Here is a 17,335-nt window from a genome sequence, read left to right on the forward strand (position 1 = left end):
CAAATGGGCCACCCCTCCCCCAGCACAACTGCTCTCCTCAGAACTGCCCCAGGCACATAAGCCTTACGTGCCATCACATGGCATGCCTAGCCCAGGCCCCACTCAGCAGGGATGTGCACAAAAAACCTCAGGAATGCCCCAGCTTCCTCTGCCCAGACCCCAGCTCCAGGTACACCCTGGGGGCACCAGCAAATTAGCTTGGTGTGTGGGCAGAGTCAGCCTGAGTTTCAGGAGGACAAAGAAGGGTTATATAGCCTGGGGGGCAGACAGTGAGGAGTGGGACTGAGAGAAGGAGACTGAGAAAGGGGAGCTTTCAGTTAGTAGGGGGAGACCATAGTGAAGCACAGGAGGCAGCTGACAGTGAAAGTGAAGGAGCTAGCAGGGGTAGTGAGAGAGAGTAGTGAAGAAGAGTGGGGTGTGGCTGATGATAAGGAGGAGATAAGAAAGGGAAAGCAGCAAGCAATGAGAAGGGGGCAGTGGTGGCAGTAGCCAGCATACCCTCAGGCAAGAGACACAGGTGGCAGGAGAGAAAGTTAAAAACGTAGTCAGGTCATACTTTACTTTTGTTATCCTTATCTCTAAGTTTGTTCCATATCAATAAACCCTGTATTTGCTTTAATAGAAAAAAAGGCTTTTGCTTATCAGTGAGAGAAGCAGTGAGGGAATTTTTAAATGACCCAGTTATAAATTTTCAGATGCTAACACAGTTATAAGTTTTTCAGATTAGCAGTTATAGTAAATTTTTTTTACAATCTAATCAAAGACAGTAAAAAAAAATTTTTTTTAATCTAAGTTTAGGTGAACAGATGGATTCCTGGTCATTGTATCTAATCAAGCAGGCCTGGGAAAATATGTATTTTCCCTTTTTTCACAGGGGTGATATGGAAATAGATAAATCTTTTTAGCCAAGATTTTTGTTCTCAGTGTCACATATCCCAACATACTCATTGGAATAAGCCCACTTCTCATTATTTTATTCATTTTCTCATTAATTATTAACCAATCAGAATACATTGCCACCCTCAGGATCACAGACCCTTCCAAGGGCATATAAGTGTTGAGTGGGTTCCATATGGAATCTTTGGCATTAGAGAGTATTACTGACCCATTTTATTGGTGATATGCTAGCATAATTAATAAAATAATTACCCAGAAATTATGTCTCTCAAACTCTGCTTTGCTCCCTAAGTAACTTTCCTAAAGTAAAGGCTTTGATCATGTCACCTCCTGGCTCAATGAGGACTTTGTGACTTCCTATCACATTCAAGATCAGATACAAATTCCTCTTTGGGGCATTTAAAGATGTTCAGAACTGGTCTTTTATTACTTTTCTGGTCTTTTTACATGTTACTCTCTCTCCACACACTTTGCAATCCATCTATGCCAGCCTATTTGCTGTTCACCAAATATAATGCTGCATCTACTGGCTCTGCCTTTGTCCTGGCTCCTCCCACCCCATATCTGGCATGCCCCTCCCTACCTCTGGGGCTCCTTTCAAAACCCAGCTCAAATCCCACCTACTATAAGAAATACCTTCCCTAGTGTCTCACCCCAACCCGCAGCTACTAATGACCTCCCCTATCAGATCATCTTGACACTACTCACTATAAATCTATCTTGTATGCTTCTAGTTATTTCTATGTTGTCTAGGCTCATAAGAATATAAGCTCTTTAAAGTCAGGTACTATTTTTGCCTTTCTTTGTATCTCCATTACTTAGCTCCACACTTGGCTAGTAGTAAGCACTTAAATGCTTGTCCACTAAGTGGAAAATCTAAGATAAAATTTAACAGTTATAAATTTAAAGTCTTACAGTTGTGTTGGAAGAAGCAATTACACAAATATAAGGTGGGGAAGATACGGTTAGATGTCTTCCCCAGCGACCCTACTCCATCTCCAATCTCCCAAGAAGCAACAAATGCTGGTTTTTGCTCAGTCACAGAAGAGAAGGGAAAAGGAACCAAAAAATGTGTAAGATAAAGTATTTTGTGTGTTTTCAGAGACAAAACCAACAAGAAGCACTTCACTCAGGGCTAGCAGAAATGGGATATTAAAAACAATATATTTGCAGGGCAGCTAGGTGGCGCAGTGGATAGAGCACCAGCCCTGGAGTCAGGAGAACCTGAGTTCAAATCCAGCCTCAGACATGTAACACTTATTAGCTGTGTGACCCTGGGCAAGTCACTTAACCCCAATTGCCGCATTTAAAAAACAACAACAACAACAATATATTTGGGTCCAGTCTACTTTTCCCAGAGGATATTTAGGGAAGGCAGGTAGATGACACACACAGGTCATCAATGCCCTTATGAGAGGGCTGAGACCACACAGTATCTCAGCTTCAAGGGTCTATACACCTGTAGAGAGCAAGAGATCAAAGATAGAAAGGAAAGTGATGGGAGTACATGCAAAAGGCTGAAACACCAAAAATAAATTTAAAGACAGAAAAGAGATATCAATGAAAGCTCAACATGCAAGTAGATGAACCAATAGGGAGAACCCTAAAAACATAAGGACAAGTGAACAAAACTTCAAAAAGAAAGCAAAATGCTTTAAACAAATACTATAATATTAAGGAATGTAAACTAATATTTTCTGACAAATGACAGAACCCTGTGGCTTCCTCAGAGATCAGGGACCAACCAGAAAACAAATAAACAAACAAATAAATCTAGAAGAAATTTTAAAAGAATTAAAAATCATTTAAAAATGAGAAGGAATTTTGCAGACATTAAAATTCTCAATGCAGAAATTAGAGGTCACAATGAATAATTGAAATACACAATTTGCAGAGTAGGAAAAATGGAATATCTAAAGATGGAAGCCATAAAAATGAAATAACAGTAGAAATGGTACACAAAAATACTGAATCATTGGAAAATTTATCAGATGTGGTAAAATATGAAAGTTTTTAACAGTCGGTTAGGATAACTGAAAGACGCCAGTTTTTCAAGGACCACCCTTTTGGGGAGGAGATGAACAGTCCGCCTGCTGCGCATGTCAGACTGCCTGCCGGGTACAGTGCGCCTGCTGCGCATGTCAGACTGCCTGCCAGGTACAGTGCGCCTGCTGCGCATGTCAGACTGCCTGCGGGGTTTTTTTTTGGGACTTCCGGGGTGGAGAGAAGCAGAGGAGCCTTTTTGGCCTGCTTGGCGGGACTCCTGACGGCGCGGAACAGATTCTCTCTCCAAAGGTGGCCTTGTCGGTTTGGTGAGTTGTTATAAGGAATATAGACTAAGCTTAGACTTAAGACGATTTGTATTGTGTTTCTACTTTCCTATCCTTCTAACCAACATCACCTTGTGACTATCATAACTATAAATAAAAAGGTCTATCTAGAAAACCAAAAGCTGCTTCCATTTACTAGTTTGGGAGATAAATTAAGGGAAAGGTTAAGTAGGGGAGATTTATGATCTAATATCCAATTTTAAATCTCACAGTTTGGCGACCACGAAGGGACCTTAAGGACCCTCCCACCCTCCCTAGTTTGGCCATAAGCCGGCTAATTCGGTGGATTTTCCAAATACCCCCCCCACGGAGTTTCCCTTTGTCTAATCTCCCTTAAAGACTTTAAGCCTCTAAAAGCCTTGTTTTAAAGGAAAAAGCCAGCCCAGTTTAAAATATGATCGAATATGTCATTTTCCCTTTGGTTTTTTCGTTTTTTTGCATTGGAGCATGTTGGGGTACCATACTGTCCAAATTTAGACATCTAGTTTACTCGGTATTCCTTCATTGTGTTATAGGTCTCCTCCTCACTCACACAGCAAAATCTTTTTGGTATAATGGTATGAGTGTAACTGTCTCCACTGAAAATGTGTTTAATATTAGTAGGAATTTTTTGCCTGCAGTTGAAATAAATTGTAATACCATACTCACGATAGTTCACATGACTGTAACTCTCATTATGGGTATTATCATAGTTGTAATATGGAAAGAGATTAAAGGTAAACCACGTGGCGAGGGAGACACTAAGATGGCTCCCTCTGCTGAAGGTAACCCAGCCTCACCACGTGGCGAGGGAGACGCTAAGATAGCTCCCCCTACTGGAGGTAACCCAGTTACAGAAACGGATATTGGCCAGTCTTTAGAATCAAATCAGCTGAAACTACTTCCCTTGCAGGAAGATATAGAATTTAATAAAAAGGGAGTATCAGTTCAGGTTAGAAAATATCACCCCTTTACAGCAACTGACTTGAGCTCATGGAAAACAATCTTCCCTAGTTTTGAGAAACATCCAAATGGTGTAGTTTCACAGTTAAGGACTATATTTAATATATATCAACCCACTTGGGCTGATGTTACTTGCCTTATGGAAACTTTACTGTCCCCAACTGAGATGACAGATATTATCTCGGCAGGAAATGCCCTTGTTGCGAAGGGTAAGGCCGATGAGGAATGGCCTCTAAAGGATCCAGAGTGGAATTATAATAATGACAGGGATTTCCAAAGATTAAAGGATGCTAGGGAAACACTTCTGAAGGGAATGGAATTATGCTCTAGAAAACCCGAAAACTGGACGAAATTTATGAGCACATTTCAGGAGGCTAATGAAAGACCAAGCAGATTTTACGATAGGCTTTGTGAGACCGCCAGGCAATACACCAGATTAGATCCAATTGATTCAAAAGATTCTTATATTATTCTCAACATGTTTATTTGTAATTCACTGCCAGAAGTACGCAAATATTTTCTGACCCAATGTCCAGATTGGAGGAGCTTAACAGCTGATAGACTTAAGGAACTTGCAAATTATGTCTTTGACTCACGTGAGACAGGTCCAGATCACCCCAAACAGAGCATTCTGGCACCGGTGATTCCTAGTCAGCCATGTGAACACCAGAACAAGGGCACTAAGGTGTGTTGTTCCTGTCAGCCATGTAAACACCGGAACAAGGACACTAAGGTGTGTTGTTCCTGTCAGCCATGTGAACACCGGAACAAGGACACTAAGGTGTGTTGTTACTGTCATAAGGAGGGGCATGAATTGAGAGAATGTAGGACTTGGAGAAGAAATTCTAATTCTAATTACAGGCGAAATCAAAATAGGAATAGATCTTTTTGGAGGAATACAGAAAGGCAGTACCAGAATAATGGTGACCAAGGTCCCTCTCAGAGGAGGGCACAGGATTGACGGGGTCTTGGGGAGGAATGGAACATAGATAATGAAAGCCATATATTCCCAGATCCAGATTTTTTGAATGCCCTTGTACCAGTCCATTCACCTCCCCAGAGTAAAGAACCACATGTCACCCTAAAAGTGGGGGAGACTTATTATGATTGTCTGCTAGACACAGGAGCCTCTAAATCAGTATTAGTAAGCAAACCAGATGCTGGGTGTAGACCTGTAGGATTTTTAAATGTAGTAGGAGTCTCAGGAAAGAGCCAGAGAGTGGCAAAATTGAATCCTCGCATGGTATCTATGGGGCCCTTAACAGTAGAACATTCATTTTTACTCATGCCTGATGCCCCTGTAAATTTATTAGGTCGTGATCTCCTTTGTAAGCTTAGAGCAACCATATCTTGTGCTCCAGATGGGGGTGTCTCCCTACAATTGCCAGAGGATACTGTTCATTTATTACCAATTTTACTTACAGAAGCTCAAGGATCAGCAGGGGAGGTATCCAAAATCCCCTCTGACATTCCTGAGTCTTTATGGGCCTCATCCCCTAATGAGGTGGGGCTCCTTAAGTCTGCCATGCCTGTTACCTTTAAAGTTAAGGGGGGGCCACCCCCCTCCATTCCACAGTATCCATTGTCTAGGGAAGCAATAGAAGGGATCACCCCTATAATTGAGGCTTTGAAAAGCCAGGGTATTATTATTCCATGTCATCACTCTCCATGCAATACTCCCATTTTGCCAGTTAAAAAACCCAAGCCTGGGCCAGATGGTAAACCTGTTTATCGCTTTGTGCAAGATCTTAGAGTGATTAATAATTATGTTATTCCTAGACATTCCATAGTTCCAAACCCGGCTATGATAATTTCCTCAATTCCCTATGAATCTACATGTTTCACAGTGGTAGACCTTTGCTCTGCCTTTTTCTCCATACCAGTACATGAGGACTTCCAATATTTATTTGCTTTTACCTGGAAAAATAGACAGTGGACCTGGACTAGACTCCCACAGGGATTTGTAGACAGTCCCACATTATTTTCCCAAATTTTACAGCAGGATCTGGCCTCTATTACCTTTAAAAGCTCCACACTAGTACAATATGTAGATGACTTACTTTTGGCCTCTCCTAATGCTGAAATTTGTCAGGAAGATAGCCGTCACTTACTGCTGGAGCTGCACAAGAGAGGACGCAAGGTTTCCAAGACAAAGGTACAATGGTGTTTGCCCCAGGTAGAATATTTAGGATTTATTTTGGCTGCTGGAACTCGCTCTGTCTCTTCTAAGCGAGTCCAGGCCATTCAACAACTCTCTGCCCCCACTACTAAGAGGCAATTAAGAGCCATTCTGGGAGCAGCTGGGTACTGTAGACAATGGATACCCTCTTTTGGTGAAATTACTAAACCCCTCATAGCTCTTACAAAAAGTTCTGTTCCAGACATTTTACAGTTGGATCCCCAGCATCTCTCAGCCATAAAAGAATTAAAACGGGCCTTGTTATCAGCACCTGCCCTAGGACTGCCAGATTATAGTAAGCCTTTCACTCTCTTTGTGCATGAACAAAGGGGGGTGGCTTCTGGAGTCCTGACTCAGTCACTGGGGCCTAACCAGCGTCCTATAGCCTACTATTCAATTCAGCTGGACCCTGTAGCGGCTGGAGTGCCACCTTGCCTCAGAGCAGTGGCGGCCACAGCGCTTTTGGTAGAAAAAGCCTCTGATTTGGTCCTAGGTAACCCTCTAACTGTGCAATGCCCTCACGAAGTGGAGGCTCTCTTACTACGTCACAGGACACAAGCCTTTTCAGATCAAAGGCTGGCTAAGTATGAAATAACCCTGTTAGGTAATGAGAATATCACTTTAAAACGCTGCACAGTTCTTAATCCAGCAACACTACTCCCTAATTTACCATTCTCGGGGGAACCGGTGCATGACTGTGCTTCTTTAGTTGATATGGCTGAAAAACCCCGTGATGATCTTTTTGATACACCTTTAGAAAATCCTGATCTTGTCCTCTATACAGATGGTTCCTCATTTATGAGAGAGGGAACCCGTTTTACTGGAGCTGCTGTAGTTTCTGATTATGACACCCTCTGGGCAGCTTCTCTGCCTTGCCATTTTAGTGCACAGGCTGCTGAACTTGTGGCTCTTACACAGGCCTGTAATATAGCTAAAGATAAGAGTGCCACCATTTTTACTGACTCGAAATATGGCTTTGGCATATGCCACTTTATTGGTATGATTTGGCGTCAACGAGGCTTTCTAACATCCTCGGGCAAGGCTATTGCCAATGGGGACCTTATCAAGGACCTCTTAGATGCCCTAAAACTGCCTTCTTCCCTAGCCGTTGTACATTGCCCTGCCCACACAGGGAATAGTGACCCTGTTTCAAAGGGAAATGCACGAGCCGATTCTGCAGCCAAGCTTGCTGCATTAGAAGCTCCTGAACATGTATTTAACCTTTCACCTTCTGAGGATATTCCTTCCAACCTAGCCTATGACGATTCTGAAGTAGAAAAGTGGAAAAAGAAATTTAAGGCGAAACAGATCAATGGCATCTGGGTGTCTCCGGAAGGTAAGCCATTTCTTCCCCGGAAATTCTACCACCAGGTATGCCTCTCTGTTCACAGAAAAGGCCATTTTGGTACACAAGGCATTGTAGACTCTATTAAGAGAACCTGGATAGCACCAGGTGTGACTAATACAGCATCTCGAATCTGCTCGGGCTGCTCCACATGTCAGTCTTATAATCAGTATGCTTTTAAGGCCAAAGCTTATGGAGGGCGTCCTCTAGCATATACACCTTTTGAGCACTTACAAATTGATTATATTACTATGCCAAAAGCAGGACATTATAAATTTTGCCTTGTTATAGTTGATCAGCTCACTCGGTGGGTGGAGGCCTTTCCCAGCCCCCGAGCCACAGCTGCCTTTGTTGCCAAAATTCTTCTTAAAGAGATAGTACCTCGTTTTGGCCCACCAGCCCGCATCGATTCTGACAAAGGCACACATTTCACTGATTCGATTTTATCCCAAATCTACTCTTTCTTGGGAGTGACTCCAAAATTCCACACGCCCTACCATCCACAAAGTTCAGGCCAAGTCGAACGTATGAATAAAGAGCTTAAGAGTATGATTGGCAAATTATGTACTGAAACCCATTTGAAATGGCCTGATGTTCTACCATTGGCATTATTCTATCTACGAAGTAGACCAAGAGGAGAACTTCATATATCTCCTTATGAAATGCTTTTTGGTCACCCTCCTATCCAAGCTAAAACTTTTTCCCCAGTTTATACATCACTGGTGGGAGGTGATACTTCTGTTGCCTCCTATATACAGGAATTACAGACCAGGCTACGTGAACTCCATGAGGCAGGAGCTGTGGTCCAGGCAGGACCATTAGACTTTTCATTGCATAACTTCAACCCAGGAGATAAAATATATGTAAAGAATTTTCAGAGAACCAGTGGAACTCAACCTGCCTGGGAAGGACCTTTTCAGGTATTATTGACAACTCCTACTGCCATTAAAATTGGTGAAAAAGACTCATGGATTCATTGCTCTCATATAAAGCCTGCACCATTCATAGGTGAAGAGATTTCAGATAGACCTGAGGTAGACGCTAAAGAGGCAAAATGCAAGACATTTGAATTCTATACTAGCCAGTTTCACTAACCTTGAAGCCAAGAACAGATAACTTAAAGATCATAGGCCTCCAAAAAGAACATGACAAATTTAAAGGGGAAAAAGAAAACTTGAATACCATAATTCAAGAAACAATATAAGAAAACATTTAAATAGAACTTTTGAAAACAGATGACAAATAATTAATCAGTAACATCTATATACTGACAATCAAAAATGTGAATAGGACTTATGGTTCAAAATCCAAGGCACATAGAGGCTAAATTATCAATTTCATTGACAAACAAAAATTGTGCAAGCAGTCAAGAAAAAAGATCTTCAAGTATAAAGGAAATGCAATTCACGTATCACAGGAATATTTTGTAGCTACAATAAATAAAAGAAGGTAATGTGAATTTGTGAAATTTAAAAGAATAATTTGATGAGACCAGGAAATGTTTAGCTTTAAGGCTCAGGAGGACACAATAGCTGACTCTACACATTTCAAAAGCTGATAGGAGGAAGACAAATTACCCTCAGACTCTTCTACCCAAGGGAGTAGAAATAGAAATAACAGGTGGGAGTTGCAAGGAAGAAAATGTAAGCTAGATATCAGGAAAACTGGGATGAAAATTAAAGATAGCATAACTTCAAATGTCTTAACTTTGGAGACACTTGATTCTCCCTCCCTGGAGAGAGTAAAAACGAATTACTTATGAGGTATAGTTTAGTGGAATTTTTATGGGGATGTGGTTTGGACTGTACAGCCACCTTGAAGTTTCTTCCAACTCTGATATCCTCTACCCCCTTTAACAATTAGAATGACACCACCTGCTGGAGAGTTACTGTAGGAAAGCTCTGCCATGAGGAGAAGGCATCTCGGGGCAAGCCATGCAGTCAGGTCCTTGGCATCAAGAAGTGACGTTTGCTCGTGGGTACTGTCTATCAAACCTACCAGCCAATTAGCTTGGAGCTGTGTGTGGGGGGGGGATGTTCCCAGTTTCTCTACTCATATGTCCACCACTCATCATCTTTCACTTGGACTATTACCATAATGTCCTACTCAGTCTCCCTGCCTCACGTCTGTCCCCAGTCTAATCCATTCTCTATACAACTTACAAGTGAATTTCCTAGGAGGCTTCTGGGAGAAAGGAGGAAGTATTGGGTCCTTTTTGTTCCTAACCTCACCATGGTGGGTTGGATGATGGGGTCTCTTAGAAATAGTTAGATTTTGACCTTTCTCTCTGATCCTAATGCTCTTTAATAAATACTTAAACACTTAAATACTCTTGCTATAGCTTATAATTTATTGGCGACCACTCATTAGATATTTTAGACAGACTAGCTAGGATTTTAGCTCCTTACACCCCCCCCAAAAAAAATGCCTCATGGTTAGAGAAACTAAGTTTACCAAAAAGGTAAGAAAATACAATAAAACTTTAAGCCACATTATTATATAAGTAAAAGTTTGTGGTTTTATTACACCCAGTATATCTTCTTTAGGGAAGTATCTTTGCTGCCTATTGAGAGACGATGTTTTACAAAATTAATATTCGACTTTTTCCTTAACTACACAATCCCAGAAATTAAGAATTTAAGGAGGCAGAAAAAAAAAACTTTTGAAATGTAATCAACCCAATTCTAGCCAAACTAATAAATACAAAAATTGATTTTATAAATTCAATTGAAAGTTGAGGATGTCTTCCCTAATAAAGAATTGCATTTTTAAAATACCTGTATTATCCTGATTCTGGAACAACTGAATTACAAAATTCAGAAAGTCTCCCTTGTTGTTTTCTAGGAATCTTCCCTCTGTCTCAGGTCAATGATTGTGCTCAATTCTTTCTCTTTCCTTATTTATATTTATCTTTTCTATAACTATGCAATATAAATCATCTACATTCCCAGAGAGTTCCAATGTATGTTCAATTCCTAAAAAGAGGAAATCAGAAATCACGTATTGCATAAGTACTTAGATCATAATAGATGGAGGCAGCTAGGAGGATAGAGCACCAGCCCTGGATTCAGGAGGACCTGAGTTCAAATCTGGCCTCAGACACTTAACACTTACTAGCTGTGTGACCCTGGGCAATTCACTTAACCCTCATTGCCCTGCAAAAAAAAAAAAATCACAGTAGATGATTTAATAAGTTCAGTTCCAATACCCCTTCATCTAAAGCAGAGGCCATTAAATTGTTTTGTGTTATGGACTCCTTTGGCAGTCTGGTAAAACAATGGATGCTTTCATAGATGTTTTTAAATAAAAAAAAGACATATTACAAAGGAAATATGATGTAGAATTCAATAATATGTAATAGCGATATTAAAAAATTGTTTTTAAGAAAAGAAGTTTATAGTTCCCAGATTCAGAACTCCCCCTTAAATAGGCAACTTGTCCATTGCTTACATACCTGGGCTAACTAATCTTGTGCATTCTGACATTGGAGGTTCCATATACTGTTACACAGCACAGTCTCTCCCAGCACCCTTTCCTCATCTTCACTATTAGGTTCTCTCTACCTGTACTTTCTCTTGTTTTCTGGCATTATCTTATCTAAAACACCTGTAGGGAAAAGACTAGATTTGACTCTGCCCCCTCCATCCCACACAAACATTCTTCAGACCCTTCATAATAGCACATTAATACTTCATACATTTAAAAGGGAATTCACTAGTAAGGAATATAGGGGAACTTAAAATTTTGAGGTGAGAAGGTAAGATGAGAGCAAAAATGAAATAGAACACAAAATGGTTAATGGTAATACAGCTCACAAGGATTCTTATTGTTTAATATTCGTCCTAAGTATGGAAGAAATACACCAACTTTTTTAGCTAGGCTATAGCCCGTCCCCTTCACATATACATAATTTAGAAAGTACCGTTGTCTTGCATAGGTTAGACTAACTCATCACTGTGATCTTTTAAAACTCACTGATTAGGGCAAGGAGAAAATATTGCAAGCTGCTAAAAAGAAAAAAATTCAAGTACTGTGGAGCTCCAGTCAGGATAGCACAAGATCTAGCAGCTTCTACATTAAAGGACTGGAGGGCATGGAATATGATATTCCAGAGGGCAAAGGATTTGGGATTACAACCAAGAATCACCTACCCAGAAAAACTGATCATACTCTTTCAGAGGAAAAAAGGGGACTTTAATGAAAAAGGGGACTTTAATGAAAAAGAGGACTTTCAGGTATTTGTGATGAAAAGACCTAAACTGAATGGTAAATTTGAATTTCAAATATAAGACCCTAGAGAACCATAAAAAATTGGAATTGGGGAACATACCTGGGGTCATGCTGTGGGTGACTGTCTTGTATCTGAGGCCAGGTTTTGGCTGGGATCCCCCTGCATCCAGGGTGGATGCTTTGTCCACTGTGTCACCTAGCTGCCCCATGATCACACCTTTAGGGTTAAATTGAGGGGTGAGGGGAATGCAATGGTGGAGGGGGAAGATGAGAGGTGAAATCCTACATGAAAGAAACGGGAAACGGCTTATGGAGTGGGGGAACAGATGGGGGAGGAGCAGGGCAGTAAATGAACTTTACACTCATCAGAAAAGGTTCAAAGACCTTAAACTCATTAGAGTTGCCTCAAGGAGGGATTAACATACACATACCCAATTATAAGGAGTAATCTATTTAATCTGGGCAGTAAATGAGCCTAACACTCATCAGAATTGGCTCAAAGACCTCAGTCTCAACAGAATTGGCTCAAGGAGGGAATAACATACACACTCAATTGGGTGGAGTAATCTATCTAACCCTGCAGGAAAATAGATGGGGAAGGGGATAAATAGAGAGGGGCAAAAGAAGGAAGGGCAGATTGGGGGAGGGGACAGGCAGAAGCAAATCCCTTTTGAAGAGGTATAGGTTGAAAGAAGATGGATAATACAATAAATATTATGGGGAAGGGAATAGGATGTAAGGGAAACAGTTAACAATAGTAATCATGAAAAAGAAAATTATTTATAGCAACTCTTTGTGGTGGCTAAGAATTGAGAATCAAGGGAATGTCCGTCAATTGAGGAATGACTGAAGAAGCTTTGGTATATGATTGTAGTGGAATGGTATTGTGCTATGGGAAATGACAAACAGGAAGATGCCAGAAAAACCTGGAAAGACTCATGAACTGATGTATACTGAAGTGAGCAGAACTAGGAGGACATTGTGTATAGTGACAGCAGTATTATTCAATGAGCAATTGTGAATGACTTAACTACTCTCAGTAATGCAATGATCCAAGAGAATCCCAAGGGACTAATGATCAAGCATACTATCCACCCCCATAGAAGGAACTGATAAAAAGAGCACTTGTGGATTGTACATATATAACCTGGTTGCTGTCTTGTGGAGGGGGGAGGAAAGGGAGGGAGGGAGGGAGAAAAATTTGGAACTCTAAATCTTGTGAAAATGAATATTGAAAACTGCCCTTACATGTAACTGGAAAAATAAAATAAAATAAATGTTTGTTGTAAGAAAATAAAAAAAAAACTCACTGATTATATAATTCTTTTATAGTCTCCTGATCAGGCTTAGATAAGATATCTGTTAACAAATTTATTTCTAGTACCATTATCATGAATATTGTAAAGATAATGAAGTCATTTGTTTTAATCTTGCTCATTTTTCCTACTTTACATCTCAAATTCCTTTCACATTATCCATCATTCTATTCAGATTTATTCCAGTTTCCTATGAAGAGGACCTCCTAATCTAGTCACTCATTCAACTAGCACCCTTGATCCTATTTCATCCTGTGTCATCCAACAAAATTCCTCCACAATCATTCTTTTTCTCTCTAACCTTCAATTTCTCCTTATCTACTGGTTCTTTACCTGCTATGTATGAATACGCCCCATACCTATGCCCCCTAACTTGACCCTACTATCTTCTTAAGTCACCCTCCTGTATCACTCCTTCCATTCATATCCCAAATCCTAGAAAATATTGTTTATATTCCTTGCTCCCATATCCTTTCTCCTCACTCTTTACTCACCCTTTTGTAATGTGGCTTCAGACTTCATTATCCAACTGAAATTGTTTTCTCTCCATGATTACTAGTGATCTCCTTGTTGTTAATTTTTATTCTTTATCCTTCTTGATTTCTCTATATCATGTGATATGCTTGACCACTCCCTCCTCCTGGAAACATTCTCCTCTCTGTGTTTTCCTGACACTACTCTCTCAGTTCTACTCTTTCCTGCTCCTCCTCAGTCTCCTTTGTTGAATAATCATCCATATATAGCCACCTAAATGTGAGTGTATGCCAAGGCTCTGTCATGGACCCTCTCTTCTTATTTGGTAACTTCAATAGCTCTTATGAGTTTAGTTATTATCTCTAAACTGGAACAACAGATGCAGCACTAGTGTCTCTTGGAGGACTTCAATCCTTCAATCACTACTTCAAACTCAACATATCTAAAACAGAAACATTTATTTTTTCCTTAAAATCCTCTTCCTGACTCCCCTAATTATTTTGAAGGAACCACCAGGTTTCCAGTCATCTCATTGTGTAGCTTCAAAATCATCTTAGATTCCTCACTCTCCTTTACCCCACTTATCAAGCAAATCAGTTGCCAAGTCTTGTTGATTCAACCTCAGTAACATCTCTCATATCTATTCCTGTTTCTCTACTCATATGTCCACCACTCATCATCTTTCACTTGGACTATTACTGTAACGTCCTACTCAGTCTCCCTGCCTCACATCTGAACCCAGTCTAATCCATTCTCTATACAACTTACAAGTGAATTTCCTAAAGCAGAAGTCTGACAATGTCTCTCTCCTAAGCCTAATTATGACATTAATTCTGGCTTTTACCCTAATTGTGACTCCCCTTCTCAGTAAACTCCAGTAGCTCCCGATTACCTCTTGGATCAAATACAAAATCTTCCCTTTGGCATTTAAATTGATTCACAGCTTGGTTATGACCTACTTTTCTAAATTTATTATGTATTATTTTCATCCTTGTACTCCATTGTGCAGTTAAACAAACCTTCTCTACTCCTTACATGTACCTTTCTATCTCCCATCTCTATGCCTTTGTATTAACCACCACCACCACCACCCATGCCTGGAATGCACCCTTTCCTTAACTCTGACACATATAGTTCCTATTTTTCTTCAAAGAACTGAACATCCACTTTGTACATGAAGCCTTTCCCAATCTTTCCCAGCTGCTAGTACCTCTCCCACAGACACCAGTTTAAATTTATTGAGGGTTGGAAGCATCTCATTTTTATCTTGGTACATATAGCACCTAACAAAATACTTGGCACATACAAGGTAAGACAGCTTTGTGGTACAGTAGATAGAATGCTAAAATTTGAAGGTGTTCAGATCCTGCTTCAGGGACTTAGGACAAAGACTCTGGGCAAATTTATTAACCTCTGCCTGTCTCAGTTTCCTCATCTGTAATATATAAGAATAAGGTTAGTACCTACCTCTCTAGGTTTTGTGAAGAATAAATGAGATTTCATGTAAATAGCTTTGTAATGTTTACTGTCCTTTTGATGATAATATGTTTTTGATAAATATTTGCTAAATAACTGACTGAAGAACATACAGTGAATTTATTTTTGCTGCAAAATGAAGAGATTTTGTGAAATGAGAAAACAAACCTCTCTCCCTTATATTGAATAAATGATCATACTCAGTAAATGTGTCAGACAGTTTTGCTGAATTTTTAAAAAACTTGTATCTTTTAAAATTTCTTATCATAAGAGATGGCTCACAAGATAGGGGAGGGAAGAGGGATACATTTATTTTTATTTATTTATTTTTTTTAGTGAGGCAATTGGGGTTAAGTGACTTGCCCAGGGTCACACAGCTAGTAAGTGCTAAGTGTCTGAGGCTGGATTTGAACTCAGGTACTCCTGACTCCAGGGCCGGTGTTCTATCCACTGTGCCATCTAGCTGCCCCCAAGAGGGATACATTTAAAAAGGAAGATAATATAATAAAAGGCATAAACAATTTTGTTTTTAAAAAACTAAAAAGAATTTGAAAAGGATGGAATTTTAGGAGAGAAAGATGGATGCGTAAAGGGAAGAGGAAGACATAATTCTTTTCATTCAGAGAGGGAGGGACTATAACAAGGATCAACAATATATTTTATTATATTATATATAATACAAAACACTATATTTAATAAATCTGATAGATCTCATTAGAAAAACAACTGATCTGGAGAACAGATTGAGGACAGACAGTATAAGAATTGTTGGGCTACCTGAAAGTTATAATCAAATAAAGAATCCTGATACACTATTACAAGAAATTATTAAGGAAAATTGTCCTGAAGATCTAGAACAAGGAGGTAAAGTAGAAATAGAAAAAATTCACCATTCACCGTCTGAATGAAATTGTAGGAGGAAAACACAGAAATTTCATAGCCAAGTTTCATAACTCCCAGTTAAGGAGAAAATATTACAAGCAACAAGAAAAAAACTATTTTAATACAGCAAAGATACAATCAGGATTTCACAAGATCTAGCAACTTTTACTCTAAAAAATCATAGTTCTTAGAACATTATATTTCAAAGAGCAAAAGAGCTAGGGTTGCAACCAACAATAACTCATCCACCAAGCTTGAGTATAATCCTGAATGAAAAAAAAAACAATGGTGATTTGCCAAATGGAAAGACTTTCAGGTATATGTGATCAGAATAACATCAGTTTTCAAAGGAAAATTTGATATAAATGTCCAGAAGAAATAAAAGGAAAACATTAAATATGAAGTATAAGGGGACTCACTGAGGTCACACTTTTTGCTTCTTATATATGAAAATGTTATTAGGATTCTTAAAACTTTCATCATTACTAGGACAGTTTGAAAGAAGGGTTGGGACTGATTGATGAATGATGGCATGATTATAAAAAAAGCAAAGTTGAGTAAGAAAATATAAAAAGGAGCAATTATCTCATTAAATGGGGTGTGAAAGGAAGAACTGATAGAGAGGAAGCAGATGGGGTAGAGGGCTACATCCTGAGGATCTGCAGTGAGTATAATAAAAAAGCACCTCTTCTTTTAACCCTTTGACCAACAAATTGGCAAGACTGTCTGACTACAATGGGCTTCCCTGCCCATATGAGCTGAGGAAGTTGTTTCTTACATACTTTTGTACTCTTCCCATATGTCCCATCATCCTTCACCCAATACCTCTGAATAAACTTTCTCTTTCCTACAAAAGAATTTCAGGGGTTCTGCGGCCCATTAAAACTGTGAGTAGATGGAAAAATTATTTTAGAGGAACTCTTGAATTCACAATGGTTGTGTTTTTTAAATCACCACAAGAGACAAGGATGTTAACAATAATCTTTATTTCCAATGTCTATGACTAAATCATCAAATTAATCATGTGGAATCTAGCCCATTATTGGGAGGAGAGAGTAGAAAGAGATCAAGAAATTCTTGACCCAAGAGAAAGGAAAGCTATCAATCAGATGATCCTTTCATCAAAACCCTCTTGGAATTTTCTAGATGGTGATTGAGTATAGCAATGATTTCAGAGTAAATTCGAGAATATGCCTCATTTGCCCACAAAAAATCAAGATGATTATAATAAGAAATAAATTTGTGATGAATGATATTTGGCAGT

Source organism: Dromiciops gliroides, chromosome 2 (genome assembly GCF_019393635.1).
Source record: "Dromiciops gliroides isolate mDroGli1 chromosome 2, mDroGli1.pri, whole genome shotgun sequence".
Taxonomy (NCBI): Eukaryota; Metazoa; Chordata; class Mammalia; order Microbiotheria; family Microbiotheriidae; genus Dromiciops; species Dromiciops gliroides.